Source organism: Dermacentor silvarum, chromosome 1, assembly GCF_013339745.2.
Source record: "Dermacentor silvarum isolate Dsil-2018 chromosome 1, BIME_Dsil_1.4, whole genome shotgun sequence".
Classification (NCBI taxonomy): domain Eukaryota; kingdom Metazoa; phylum Arthropoda; class Arachnida; order Ixodida; family Ixodidae; genus Dermacentor; species Dermacentor silvarum.
The window spans coordinates 283,795,197-283,809,649 of record NC_051154.1 but is presented as its reverse complement, the minus strand read 5'-3'; the positions used below and the strand labels follow the sequence as shown (position 1 = coordinate 283,809,649).

General features: G+C 45.5%; 1 long non-coding RNA gene across 1 annotated transcript in view; it reads left to right on the top strand.

Moving 5' to 3' along the window:
- LOC125942198 (uncharacterized) overlaps positions 1-14,061 on the top strand; it is a 32,259-nt gene extending 18,198 nt beyond the window's left edge. The window contains exon 4 of the long non-coding RNA XR_007464891.1: positions 13,960-14,061. This is a non-coding gene — a long non-coding RNA (uncharacterized LOC125942198). The remainder of the gene's footprint in view (positions 1-13,959) is intronic.
- The last annotated feature ends 392 nt before the right edge of the window (positions 14,062-14,453 follow it).

Sequence of the window (14,453 nt, the reverse complement as noted above, 5' to 3'; positions counted from 1 at the left end):
CCAGCAGCGTCTTCTTGACTGAAGCGGCTTGTAGCCACTCAGTAACGAAGGAATTAACTTGGAAGCAGTTTAGATTCCCCTCTATCGGTGCAGGAATGCTCAAGTCCGTGCATTTTCTCTTAGCTGCCAAGAGGCTATGTGGATTAGACAAACCACAATACAAATTTTGAGACTAGTGGGAGACCACTTATACAATTTTTTTCTTGATTAGCACAACAACTAATTTGATAAAGCTTTACCAATAAAAAACATTACAATGTGGTAGCAGATGTGATATTTGACATATTTTTACTAGGAGCACCTCAACGTTAAACGTGCAGATAAACATGTGCCAAAACTGAGTTTTTTGCAAGTTCAGCTTCAGCTCTGTGCACTTCTGCGTACTATATCTTTCTGAAACCATTTTTTATAACATTACATGTCCCGAGCACTTGGATTATGTAAGTTTACAGCCTTTGCTAGAACCAGTTCTCTGAAAGAAAAACAGACCATTTTGGCCATTTTGAGCGGTCCATAATTGAACAATGGCTATTAATCAAAGAATGCAATTTTAGGTGTAAGGCCTCTCTTCATTTTGAGAAAAATTTGTTCTAATCTCGTAATGAAGGAACTGGTTTCTTGGCTATGCCTTTTGGTGCCTTACAACAAAATTGACATAGTGCTTACGCCAGTAAAAACTTTTTCACCTAGACATATTTCATGAAATGACCATTTGTCTTATATTGAAGAGTCTCCAATATCGTGAATATGTCTATGTACCCTTCGATTCTTAGTTTAGTCAACCGCTTCTCCTCCTTGCACCATGCAGTTTATAAATATTAACCTGGTTTATTTCACTATAATATTGTTTTCTGCGATTATTGTCTTTGCTCTTTAACGTTCCGCCTACAAAAGCAGGCAAGAAACAACACGATAGTAATAAATTTTCTTACGTAGCTTCATCATTGCAGATCGGCAGCTGCTGTGACAAAATTACGTGTTACCTTTAGAGAACAGTGTTGAGGACAGCAGTTCACCAGGCTAAAATTACAATCGGTAATGGCCGAAAAGAGTCATGGCCGCACCAAAGCAAATAAAGGCATTTGAAAGATGCACTGTACAATCTTTCTACACTAAAAAGCAGGGCGTCGGTGCAATGAATGCGTGCTTGCCAGCAGACTATGCACTTCAAAATGACAGCAAAATTGAAAACGGCGTGTTGTATAATCTGCTTGCAAGCCGGACCACGTGTGCTGCCACCGTCGCTGACGAAGTGCAGCTTGTAATTGAGCCAGGGGCGTTTCCTGTCATATTGGCTGTGGCGGTGGAGCGCAAAGGACACGGCACTTATCGCTCTTCTGTGTTTGCCAGGTTGGTTTCTTTCTCTACGTTACTCATCTTGCAACGCGCACTCTTTCCGCCACTGCCAATCTACAAATTTGGGTTCATTTGTTGCTTTGATTGCCTTATTTTTGGAAAGCCAGTGACCTGTACAGTTGCAACCTATGTCGTGTTGCTGTGAATGCTGCTCTGTGATAGATGAAGGCGAATTGTTTCTGACTTGTTCACATTGTGAATTTTCATATCAGCGGTACCTGCTCCGGCATTGCCTAGAGTGCTATTAAGGGCAAAAGAGACAAATTCAAAAAGTCTTGGAAGTGCGAGTCTTGCAAACCTACAGGAAGTAAAAGCTCCTCCTCTGCCAAAGCATGTAAGAATGAAAATGAAATAATCAAAAAACTTGCTGAAATGGACCAAAAACTAAATTTGCTTGTTAGTCTGCCAAACAAGGTGAAGGGATCGAACAGTCCATCCAAACACTTTCCGATCACTTCGATGAAATTAAAAGAAGGCTTGAGAGCCACGAAAAAGAAATAAACACTGTCAGACGGAAAGTAGAAAAAATAGAGAAGTATGCTTCCCCTAGGGAGCTCGGTCAGATTCAGGCTGACATAGATGCACTTGAGTGACATAGCAGACATCTTAACATAGAAATACACAGTGTACCTCAGGCTGACGATAAAAACCTACGCGAAAAGGTAAATGACCTTGCACAGATGCTTGAACTTCAACCTCTATGCGAGGAAGATCTTGTGGCAGTTCATAGGCTCCCGGCAAAGCAAGGAAAAACGCGCGGAATTATTGTCCACCTTGCACGGCAGGAACTGAGGGATGCATGGATTGCCAATAGGCAAGCCTTAAGAGACAACCAGGGCAACAGCTTCATTAACGAAAACCTAACCTCTCGCTCGAGGAAGCTCCTTGCCCACCCGCCGGGGTGGCTCAGTCAGTTAAGGCGTTGCGCTGCTGAGCACGAGATCGCGGGATCGAATCCTGGCCGCGGCGGCCACATTTCGATGGAGGCGAAATGCAAAAATGCCCGTGTGCTTGCGTTGTAGTGCACGTTAAAGAACCCCAGGTTGTCAAAATTAATCTGGAGCCCTCCACTATGGCGTGCCTCATAATCAGAACTGGTTTTGGCACATAAAACCCCAGAAAGAAGAAGAAGAAGCTCCTTGCCACTGCTAAAGAATGGGCAAAGGAGGCAGGATACAAGTTCGTGTGGCACTCAAATGGAAAAGTTCTCGTGCGTAGGGCAAACAGTGAATCGGCAAACGTCGTTAAGGATGAAAATGATCTTCGTGCTCTATTGGAATTAACGCCAACTTCTTGTTGTCATTTGACTCTTTGGCGTAATGAATCATTTGGGATATATTGGCAAGGAGGATTGGTTCACGTCATTAGTCACTCAAAAGAAGGGACTGTCTTTCATACATATGAACATTCATCAGTCTCCAGCAAGCGACCTGAATTAGAAACTTTTTTTTCTGATATAAATAGTCAGTGCAATGTTGTCATGCTAAGCGAAACATGGTATTGCTCTGATGATGTCTTTCGCCTGCCTCGCAAAAAAGTATTTCATAAAAACCGAACCTCACGTCGTGGTGGAAGAGTATCTGTTTTGCTAGATGATTCTCTTTCATGTGAACTGTTAACCAAGTATTCTTACATGACAGAAAACTGTGAAATGCTGTGTGTGCAAACACCGGGTGTACTTTTTGCAGTATCTTACCGCCCGCCGGATGGTTTATTAGAACCTTTTTTCACTTCTTTAGAGCGCATGCTAGAATTTGCGTCAGAAAACAAATGTAAAGTGATCTTAGGAGGAGACTTCAACATTGATATGAGTTTCGATGGTGCCAGGAAAATGACATTTCCAAGGATTTTTGTGTCAAGCAGATGTATAAATGCAGTTGAAACCTTCACGAGAATAACAGAAACTACGGAAAGTACTCTTGATCTTTTTATAACGAACTATGATCCATTCTTAACCAGTGAAGTCTTAAACTGTCCTCTTAGTGACCACATGCCAATAGTCATGTTTATCCACACAAGAGCAAACGAGACCGAAAAAGATAACACTGAAAAAACATTTCAGACAATGAACGAGCACACATTAACTGCCTTTCAAGATGTCTTGAGACAAGTATCTTGGAAGGAGGTTTTTCAACAAAACGAGGCTGAGCCAACATACAACATTTTCTTAAAGAAATTTTCAGATGTTTATGCGCAACAGTTCATACAAAAAAAAAGAAACCACAAAGCTTATCGGAAACCTTGGATCACCGAAGAGCTTCTAAAAAAATAAAGAGATAAGCTTTATGCCAGGTTTATAAAATCTCGGAACAGCAAGGATCTAAAATGCCTCAAACTTTTCAGAAATAAGTTAAATAAAGAACTAAGAAATACAAGAAATCGCTATTATCTACGTACATTTTCTTCATGCGAGGGGCATACATAGAAGATGTGGAACAAGTTAAATGAGCTAATGGAACGCAAACAAAACACTGAACCTATAAAGAAAGTTTCTGTAAACGGATGCCTTTTAACCGGAGATCATTTAGTTGATCCACTTAATGATTACTTTACAGACACTGATTCCTATTCATCACAAAGCCCACCATATACATTTTAGTTCCCTGCAACTACGGACACTATTTTTTTTCAAGCGACAACGCCTACCGAGGTTTGTTCAGTTTTTCTCAAACTGAAAAATTCATGTAGCTGCGATGCTGATGGCCTCCAAATAAGACCCATCAAACATGTCATTTCTGACATTGCACATGTGTTAGCTTATATCTATAACTTATGCATAACATCAGGTACTTTTCCTGAAAGAATGAAAATCGCAAAAGTAATTGTGTTATATAAGAAAGGTGACGTGCTCGATATAAAAAATTACCGCCCGATATCTATTCTGCCGCAGTTTTCTAAAGGTCTTGAAAAAATCATACTCAACCAATTAACATCTTTCAGCAAGAAACAAACTAATTACAGACGCTCAATACGGTTTTCAACAAGGTAAATCAAGAGAACTAGCACTAGTAGCACTGAAAGAATATTGTAACGCCTTGGTGGAGACGAAAGGAAGAAGAGGACGACGACGGATCTTTTTGGGTGCGGAGCGCAGAACGAAACCAGTGCTGGACTGTTTTTCCTGGACTCTCATCCATCACCTGTAAATAACCACGCCTCATCCGTAACAGTTTTGTGGTGGAGGTGCTGGGTACTCAACCACGCGACGCAACACGGTTCTGCAACCACCTGATCTGCGCCGAAGCCGCCGCCTTGCTGGACTGCCGCCCTTGCCGCTGGTGGTCGAGATGTCTCGCGGTGAAGACAGAACCCGGACTGTGCCAGTTCCTGCAGCTGCAGCCCCTGCCCTGGTTACAGCGGCCCCTTCGGTAACTGCCTCAGCCGCGGCTGGTTCCTGGCAGCGTCAGCACCTGATAGAGCCTCGCACATTTGGAGGCAAGTCTGGCGAGGACGTGGATGAGTGGCTCACTCACTACAAACAGGTGAGCAACTATTACCATTGGGACGAGGCAACTCGGCTGTCCAACGTCGTGTTTTTCTTAACGGGCACGGCACTTGTGTGGTTTGACAACCATGAGGACGCCCTCACGACCTGGGATCGATTTGTGTCGGAAATAACTGAGTGTTGTGGGGACTCAGTCGCGAAGAGGAAGCAGGCTGAACAAACGCTGCTGCAAAGAGCCCAAGTGCCAGGCGAGACGTGCACGACTTATATTGAGGTGATATTGAAGCTCTGCAAGAACGTCAACCCTCGCATGTCAGAGAAGGACAAGGTCGGCCACCTCTTAAAAGGAATTGCCGAGGATGTATACCACTTCCTCATCAGCAAAGAGAACCTTGGTGCAGTAGCTGATGTCATACGGCATTGTCGTGCATTCGAGGCCTTGAAGATGCAACGTATCATGCCAAAATTCGGTCGGTTACCGAATCTGACAACCGTTGCGAGTGTTGACGACTACACGTCCCTTGATCGCGCGTCTACAATACGAGAGATAGTACGGGAAGAGCTCACCCGACACGTGCACTCGACACCTTATGATGTTGCGCCAATCCCAGCACCCGCTCATCATGTTTCTATCGCTGCAACGGGCGTAGAGGACTACAACTACAGTTCTCGCTCGCCACCGAGGCCGCAGCCCAATCACTACCCAGAGTCGCGCTACGAACGCCGCTTCAGCTATCCTCGTCAGCCGGCCGCTACACACCAGGAGCCGCGTGAAGATGCATTTGTCCCACAGCGTCGCGGCAATGCTTTTCAGGGCTACAACGCATATCGCCAACCTCCTGTGTGTTATTGTTGTGGTGCTACCGGACACATAGCTCGGTTCTGTCGTCGGCGCAGGGAAACAGCCCGATACGATCCGCCATCAACGTTTCTTCGCGCTGGCAATGGTCACAACAACGATCCCTGGTCCGCCTATTCCAGGAGAACCTCACGACAAGAGAATCGGCGCAATAGTTCTCCCGCTTCTGACCGTAGTTTGACACCTCCGTCCGCCAGACTGCGCCGCTCGCCTTCACCGCAACGGCGGCTATCACCACCGCCACCAGCGGGAAACCAGCCGGCGCGACCGATGGAGGTGAGGTCGCACAAAATGACTTACCTCAGATGCCTCCGCCAGTTACGATGCTTAAGAACAAGATAAAGGTGTTAATAGATGGAGTATGTGCTACGGCTTTAGTGGACACTGGTGCAACCATTTCTGTTATGAGTCATTCTTTCAAAGATCGCATTGGCCGCAAAGTTATGTTTTCTTGGCACGAATCTACAAGATTTCGTGGTGTCGGAGGAGAAATACTTCATCCCCTGGGAGTTTGCGTCGTTAACGTCTTGTTGGCCGGAAAGGTGTTCCCAACTGAATTCCTGGTTCTGCAGCGGTGTACACACGAAGTTATTCTCGGTATTGACTTTCTCCAAGAGTGTGGCGCTTTCGTCAACTGTTGGACCGGTGAACTTTCAGTCAGCAGTGAAGTCGTTCATGCCCTCTGTGACGAGCTGCCACCCGCAGAAGACACACTGGTTGTTTCCGATGAACTGACAGTGCCACCATGGTCCATGCGGTCAGTTGCTGTGCTTGCTTCCGTCTCTGCCGCATCTCCCTTTGATGCGATCGTTCAACCTCTGACCGGTCAGTGTGCTAAGAAAAACATCTTAGTGCCTCGCTGTATTGTGTCGATTAGCAACCGAGCCACGTCTTTGTGGGCACTTAACTGTTCGCCAGTGCCTGTTATACTTCCTCGTGGAATGAAGCTCGCCATCTTTGATGGTGCCAACGGGAATTCTATCGCTGCCGTTGACGACGAAGATCAAAAACGCTTGGCCATTGGCGAATGCAGTTGCTCCTACGAGTCGCAGATTCTGAGCATGATTAGTAAGAACCTACGCTCACACGAGCGACAAAGATTGGTTGAGCTATTGGAAAGACATGCTTCTGTGTTTGACTTCTGCAAAAAGAAGAAGCTACCATCTTTACCATGTTCTCGAGCTCAGCACAAAATTGATACAAGCTCTGCTCATCCTGTCCGGTAAAAACCTTACCGAGTGTCGTCATCTGAGCGGAAAGTTATTGCCGAACAAATTCAGGATATGCTGCAGAAGGGCGTTATTGAAGAATCGTGCAGCCCTTGGGCAGCACCTGTCATTTTGGTTAAGAAGACGGTTCTTGGAGGTTTTGCGTTGATTATAGACGATTAAACGCCCTCACCAAAAAAGATGTATATCCACTACCTCGGATCGACGATGTTATCGACTGTCTACATTCGGCTTCCTACTTTTCTTCACTAGATCTACGATCAGGGTATTGGCAGATCCCTATGCGCTCTGCTGACAAGGAGAAGACTGCATTCGTGACACCCGATGAACTGTATCAATTTAATGTTATGCCATTTGGGCTTTGCAATGCCCCCGCTACTTTCGAAAGATTTATGAACTCGATTCTGCGCGGTCTAAAATGGGAGGTATGTTTATGCTATCTAGATGACGTCATTTTCGGACGTACTTTTGAAGAGCATAACGCCCGTTTAAACCTCGTTTTAGACTGCGTCGAAAAGGCCAGCTTGGTTTTGAATTCTAAGAAGTGCCGGTTTGGCGAACGACAAGCGTTAGTTCTTGGTCACCTGGTTGACAAAGATGGTGTCAGGCCATACCCCTGGAAAATAGAAGCAGTCAGTGCCTTTAAGCGACCTCAGTCACTAAAAGAACTCCGCAGCTTCTTGGGATTATACTCCTACTTTCGACGGTTCGTGCCCAAGTTCGCGGACATTGCTTATCCATTGACAAGTCTCTTGCGAAAAGACAGCCTGTACAAGTAGACACCTGAATGCGACGCGGCATTCTCTCAACTCAAGTTTCTCCTAACATCAGAACCCATTCTTCGTCACTTCGATACGTCTGCTCCTACCGAAGTGCACAGTGACGCCAGCGGAATCGGCATCGGTGGAGTGCTTGTTCAGCGCCATAATAATGAAGAGTATGTGGTGGCCTATGCGAGCCGTTCTCTCAGCAAGGCTGAACGAAACTACACTGTGACAGAGCAAGAATACTTAGCGGCTGTATTTGCTGTTCAGAAGTTCCGTTGCTACCTCTACGGGCGTCCATTTACAATTATGACTGACCATCATTCCTTATGTTGGCTTGTTACCCTACGTGATCCCTCCGGTCGTCTAGCATGCTGGGCTTTACGGCTCCAAGAATTTGACTTCAATGTTTCGTACAAAAGTGGAAGACGTCATGCCGACGCTGATTGCCTTTCTCGCCTTCCTCTGTCCACAACGGAGGATAACATGGACAGTCTCGACACCTGCTATGCTGCTGTCTCTCACTCGTTTCCTGACGCCACCGTCTTCCAGCGGGAACAGCGCAATGACTTATGTTTGGACCCCTTGTTCGCCGATGCCTGCAATCCCAAGGCCAGTGGTTGCTTTTGTCTTTGCGATGGACTGCTATATAAGACAAATTACTCAGCAAGTGGCGCGCGGTATTTACTGGTTGTTCCCGAAAGTCTGCATTACGACGTTCTCCGTGTCATGCACGATGATCCGACATCAGGCCATCTTGGATTCATTCGCACCCTACATCGAATACAGGAGCGGTTTTACTGGCCTAAGATGCGACATTCTACTAAACAATACGTGTCGAGCTGCTGACAAGTACCAGCGTCACAAGCGACCTACAAGCGCTCCACAAGGCCTTCTTCATCCTGTAGCGCCGCCTACTACACCTTTCGAGCAAGTTGGTATCGACCTGTTAGGACCGTTTCCACGGTCTTCGAACAACAACCGTTGGGTCATCGTCTGTGTCGATCACCTTACTAGATACGCGGAAACCGCTGCGATAGCTTCCTCCACCGTTACCTACGTCGCTGCCTTCTTGTTACGCTACGTAATTTACGCCTCGTGTAATCATCAGCGACCGTGGTCGCCAATTCGTCGCCGATGCCGTGGAAGAATTGCTTAGACTCTGCACTTCGCAGTTCCGCCACTCAACACCATATCATCCTCAGATGAATGGCCTTGTCGAACGTACGAACCGCACCCTGACCAACATGCTGGCTATGTATGTATCATCCAATCACAAGAACTGGGATGACATCTTGCCATTTATTACTTATGCCTACAATACAGCGAAGCACGAAACTACGAACTTCACACCTTTCTACCTACTCTATGCTCGGGCACCGCGCAGCTGTCTCGATACCATTTTCCCCTTTGCCCTGCATGCAGAGGATTCAGTTGCCGAAACTTTGTGCCGTGCTGAGGAAGCCCGACAACTTGCTCGTCTGCGTACACTGGCATCACAAGATCGCTCCAAGGAGTGGTATGACCGCCGCCACGACTCAGTTTCATTCGAAAAAGGTGACTTGGTGTGGCTGTGGACCCCTAAGTGCAAACGCGGGTTATACCAAAAGTTCTTGGCTCAGTATACCGGTCCCTTCACCATCATTGACCGCATTAGTGATTTAACGTATGTGGTCGCCCGTGTAAGGTCACCAGGACGCCGCTCTAGCGCTACTCAACTTGCGCATTTTACACGCCTCAAGCGATATCACACTATAACTCAGCCCTAACTCGCATGATGGGCTTCGTCTGCGAAACGGGGAATGTAACGCCTTGGTGGAGACGAAAGGAAGAAGAGGAGGACGGATCTTTTTGGGTGCGGAGCGCAGAACGAAACCGGTGCTGGACTGTTTTTCCTGGACTCTCATCCATCACCTGTAAATAAACACGCCTCATCCGTAACAATATGTACTGCAAAACCTCAAACATAAGTTAGTTGTAATTGATCTATTCATAGACTGCACAAAAGCGTTCGACTGCATAAATCATGACCTCCTAATACTTAAGCTTGAAAGATATGGCATCAGGGGCCTTCCTCTTCAGTTACTGACATCCTACCTTAGAAATTGGCAGCAGTATGTGTCTATAAACACTAGCATATCATCTACATGACAAATACAAACAGGTGTCCCTCAGGGAAGTATCCTTAGTGCATTTCTATTTAATATCTACATAACTGACATAGTTCTTATCCACCGAGAGGCAAAATTCATGAACTACGCAGATGATACAAGTGTTTTTTTTATCAAACAACTCTTATACAGGCCTCATTGGTGCAGCGAACAATCTCTTCACCCATCTCTCAAAATGGAGCCAGGACAACCTTTTAAAAGTAAACTCCAATAAAACACAAGCAGTCATCTTTAAAACAAGAGGTACGTGTACTCAAGATATTTTACAACTCTGAGAATGTAGAGGTTGTTGATGTGGTAAAAGTACTTGGAGTATACTTTACCCACACATTGCAATGGGACGCTCACGTGAATTTTATACTCCAGAAACTGAGCCACATAACAGGTATACTACATCGAAATCGATACCTTTTACCAACGTCAGCTAAATTGATCATTTATAATGCACTGTTTGCCTCGCATGTAAATTATTGCCATCTTGTATGGGGCACAACATCGGCTTCCAATCTCTCTAAAATACTACTGATGCAAAAAAAAGTAATACGAGCTATTGCAAATGTGCCGTACAACTCGCACACTGAAGGTCTTTTCACCAAGTACAACATAACAAAAAGTCATCATCTCTACAAACTCTCCTACGCACTAACTACTTTCAGGTAAAAGATAGAAGCAACCTAATAACAAACGTAGCAAACTTAAAAGAGCATACACCCACATATGACACGCGCAGCCATGAAAAATGGCCCATACCTTTTTGGATAACAAATTACGCCCATCAAATGGTCGCAAACACCTTGCCATGGCTACTAAATTCTTACCTAGAAGCCGGAATTGACATTCATGCCTTGACACCATCAGAGCTCATCTGTCTTGCGAAAACTAATTTAACTCACCATGGTACAGTGAAACCACTTCTACTCACAGTGAAAGAAATGTGATTACTCCCTTTAATATGTAACCCACTGTTCTTTGCCACCGGTCTGCCAATATTTAAAGGTGGCCAGGGACCACTCAAGCTGCCAATAAGCAGCTTTTACCTTGGCCCCCTCCATTTGCTTGTAAATGGGCCCAAATAAAATGAAATGAAAAATGAAATGAAATAATCCATGCCTTAAATATATATGTGTGGTAAAGTGGTGTAAACATAAATTTGCAGTTGAAATAAAGCCCTATTTTAGGAGCGTACAGTGCGCAATCGGCCTGGGCGCCCGCAGCGAAAGTACGTTGAATATGCCACGGAGCACGTCTCCACCCCAATCGCTCACATCGCCCTTGCACAATTTTTCCACACGCAGTGCCTCTGCGGGAGAGCGCTGTCCGGCCCACTCTAGTTAAGATGGATGGCGTCACTTGAATTACAGATGTCTCGCTTGCTTTGCGAGTAGCTTTCAGACTCGGAAAGTGCTTGAAACGTACGCACGACCTTGTGCGCTACTGCCTGCATCGCCGGAAATGGAAAGCGAGCGCTCTCAGCTTTGACAAACTGCGTCGAAAGCAGGAGAACCTGGTGACTACGCTGTGCAGTGCACGGTCCCGAAGCGCGGTAGCTGCCATTATTGTTGCGTAGTGAATTGTCCTGAATACGAGGATCACAATCCTGATGTGCGGTTCTATTGAATCCCCAGAAAGCCATACGAAGCGGAGCGACGGGAGCGCTGGATACGTGCTGTTCGATGCGGGAAGTAATTATGCAAGAGAAACGATGTCTGCTATGCATGTGTGTCAGGTATTTGCAACTTCTCTTGCACGTGTTCCCTGTACTATATGCAGTCGTCACTTTGTGGGCAATGAGACGAACGACGCCATGTGTGTCACCCGGCCTGCATATATGTTCCTACCGTTTTTCCGGCAGTTTATACCCGGCCGCTTCCAGCTGACCCCACAAGTGAAATGGAGAGGTTTAGTGGGTGTGTGCCGCGTTAACAAAGCACAGTAGTCATCTACCTTAAAAACGGCTGTTGTAAGATATATTGTCACAACATTGCACATCATCTCTTTAGACTGCTCATTTCCATCTGCTATACTCAGCTTTCAAAATATAAATATGTATAGTGCTTCTATAATACTTAGATGAAAGAAAAGGGGCCAAGATACATCATCACTCCACCTACAACAAAGTAGCGAGACCTCAAGATCTGGCACGGGAAAAGTGCTTGTGCGATTGACTGTGATGCAGGAACGGCATAGACCCACTGCAGCCCGAATGTGTGAATTTGGGCCGCGGCCAGCAGTGGTCGGTGGATGTCTTTCATGATTCTGTTTGGTCGTTTATTGCGGATCATTTTGGCAATCTTAAGAGCAATCTCTTGATCCATCCATTGTCGCTAATCGCGCCAACCTCCCTCTTAGAACATACTTGGATTTTAACGTCGTAGTACGACATTCGCGCGCCGGAATGGTCCCCCTCTATCTCCTGCACGTCGTAAACGTAAGGCGCGTTGATGAGCTTCCTGCCTTTTCGAAGAGTGCTTGGCCTGATGAATGCTTGCACACCTGGAATTTGCCGAAATATAAAATGCAACAAAAGCGAAAGCAGCGACTCCATTGCGCTCCTGAGCTTTCAACAGCATACAGTAGAGATGGGTCGCTCAGGAGCGAGCTGGATCTTTCGAGCTGCTCTTTTTAAAGAACAAGTGGTCCGCGGTTCACTAAAATTGAGCGGTGGTTCCTTTGAAGAGAGGAAGCCGGTTCTCTCTTGTTCAGTGAGCCGTACCGAACCGTTCAGTCATAGCCGGGTCTTCTGCTGGGTTTCATTTTCTAGCCGACGAGTGTTGGCCAGCGTGGGCTGACGCACTTCTCGTAATCACTCGCTGTGTGAGGTGTGCGTGGCAGTCCCTTTCGCTTTGTGTGTGTGGCACCCAATACCATCGATTGAAGAAGTCTTAATTGGCAAAGGATGGCGCCGTTCGTTGCCTGCTGCTATTCGAACGATGTCTCACGACTCACCGATCGCGCATTGTGCGCTGGTGCAACACTTCGAAGAAGTATTCCGTGTCTTTAAAGACAACAGGTGAACGTACAGTTTACGCCCTTCTCTTCATTTGAGCAAGTTGATGTATTCATGAAAATGTTGCCTATGTCATCCACTTCTGTGCATTTTCTAAGCTTGTATCATTAGTACGTCAATAAAACGAGGCCAATGGTCTGTTGCGATTTAATACGACTTTTTTTTGTCCTTGCACATAATTGCAAGTATAGGACGTGCGCCCAAGAGAAAAAAAAAAGGGGTGCGCGTGGCAGTTTTGTGGATCTCGCATATCATTTTTGTATTGTACTTCAAGAAATGATTTCGACATTCATTTTGTATGGCCTTACAGCTCACTCATATTATAGTGAGCGTGTATGGGAACAAATGAATAAGGTTAAAAGATAACTTATAATAATTTTTGTTCTTAATTTGACCGAGGTTGATTTTAAAGTACCACAAAAACAAAAGCTCTTGTAATAAAGATGAAGTTAATTTTTCTGAAAAAATGAATCACATTCTGGGGTCTGTGACAGTATCATAAGCGTTTTAACCCCCATATATCAAAAGAAAGGTTGATTACAATTAAGAATTTGCACTTTTGAAATAATTGATAAATATTCTCCAAACATAGTGAAAACACCTATAACATGATTATTCTACTAATGCATATATTGCTTTTTCAAAACCAAATAACTAGACTATGCATAACACAGGTTACAGATTAAGGGAGCCGTTCTCCCATCTCTCTTACGACCACCTTCGCCCCTACTGAAAACCAAGGAGGATATATACAACTGCTCAAACCCAATGAACTCGCCATTGGGGGTGCTGTTTAGCAGCACCGCCTAAGCCGTGAGTCTTTGGCAATGTGCTTTAGCGTGTGGTTGTGCTCGCAAGTGCGTTCCAAATTTTGTATAAGCGCAGTAGGCCGACTGCGACTGTCTACGGCAGGTTAGTCCAGGTTGGCACTCGATGTCAACTGAGAGATACGCCAATATTTTCCGTGGACATCAGGCTCAGTTCGAGCGCTGAGCTGAATAGCATGACCGACTCCGCGGAGTCGAACTCCGGTACGAGTTTCGAATAGCAGCTCCTGTGTTTGATGCGTGCTGTTTCATGGCCCGGTGCAACTGATCATTGAACTGTTCGTTGCGGCTTCTCTTCGAGGTGCCATGCATCCCACAAGCGTCCTGGCTGCCCTGGATCCCATTATGGTGAAACACTGCAGATCGATGCATTGTACCGTGTTTTACAAGGTTGTTAAGGGTGAGATTCAAATATTAGTGATCGAACCATCGACTCTTCTGCTAAATTATCACTGGCTTTTTCAATAGCTTGCACATTTCTTGCGGCCCCAAGTGGCACAAGCGGCGTAAATGAGAGAGAACGATGTGTCTGGCGAGTGATATATGCAGTGATTTGTAGCGTTTTTCGATCGATTAAAATTAAATCAAATACAAGTGAGACTGACGTCAGCGAGTCGTATGCAGTTAGGTTTTTACCTAGTTGACAGATCCGAAAATTGGTTCGTTTTACACGGATATCTGGTTATCTAGACAGCTAAAAGTAAAACCACTGCTCTGGGGGTGGGCAAATTTTCAAACAAAAGTATAAAACGATGAACAGTTATTTACGATGAACAGTTATTTGCTTATTCAAGT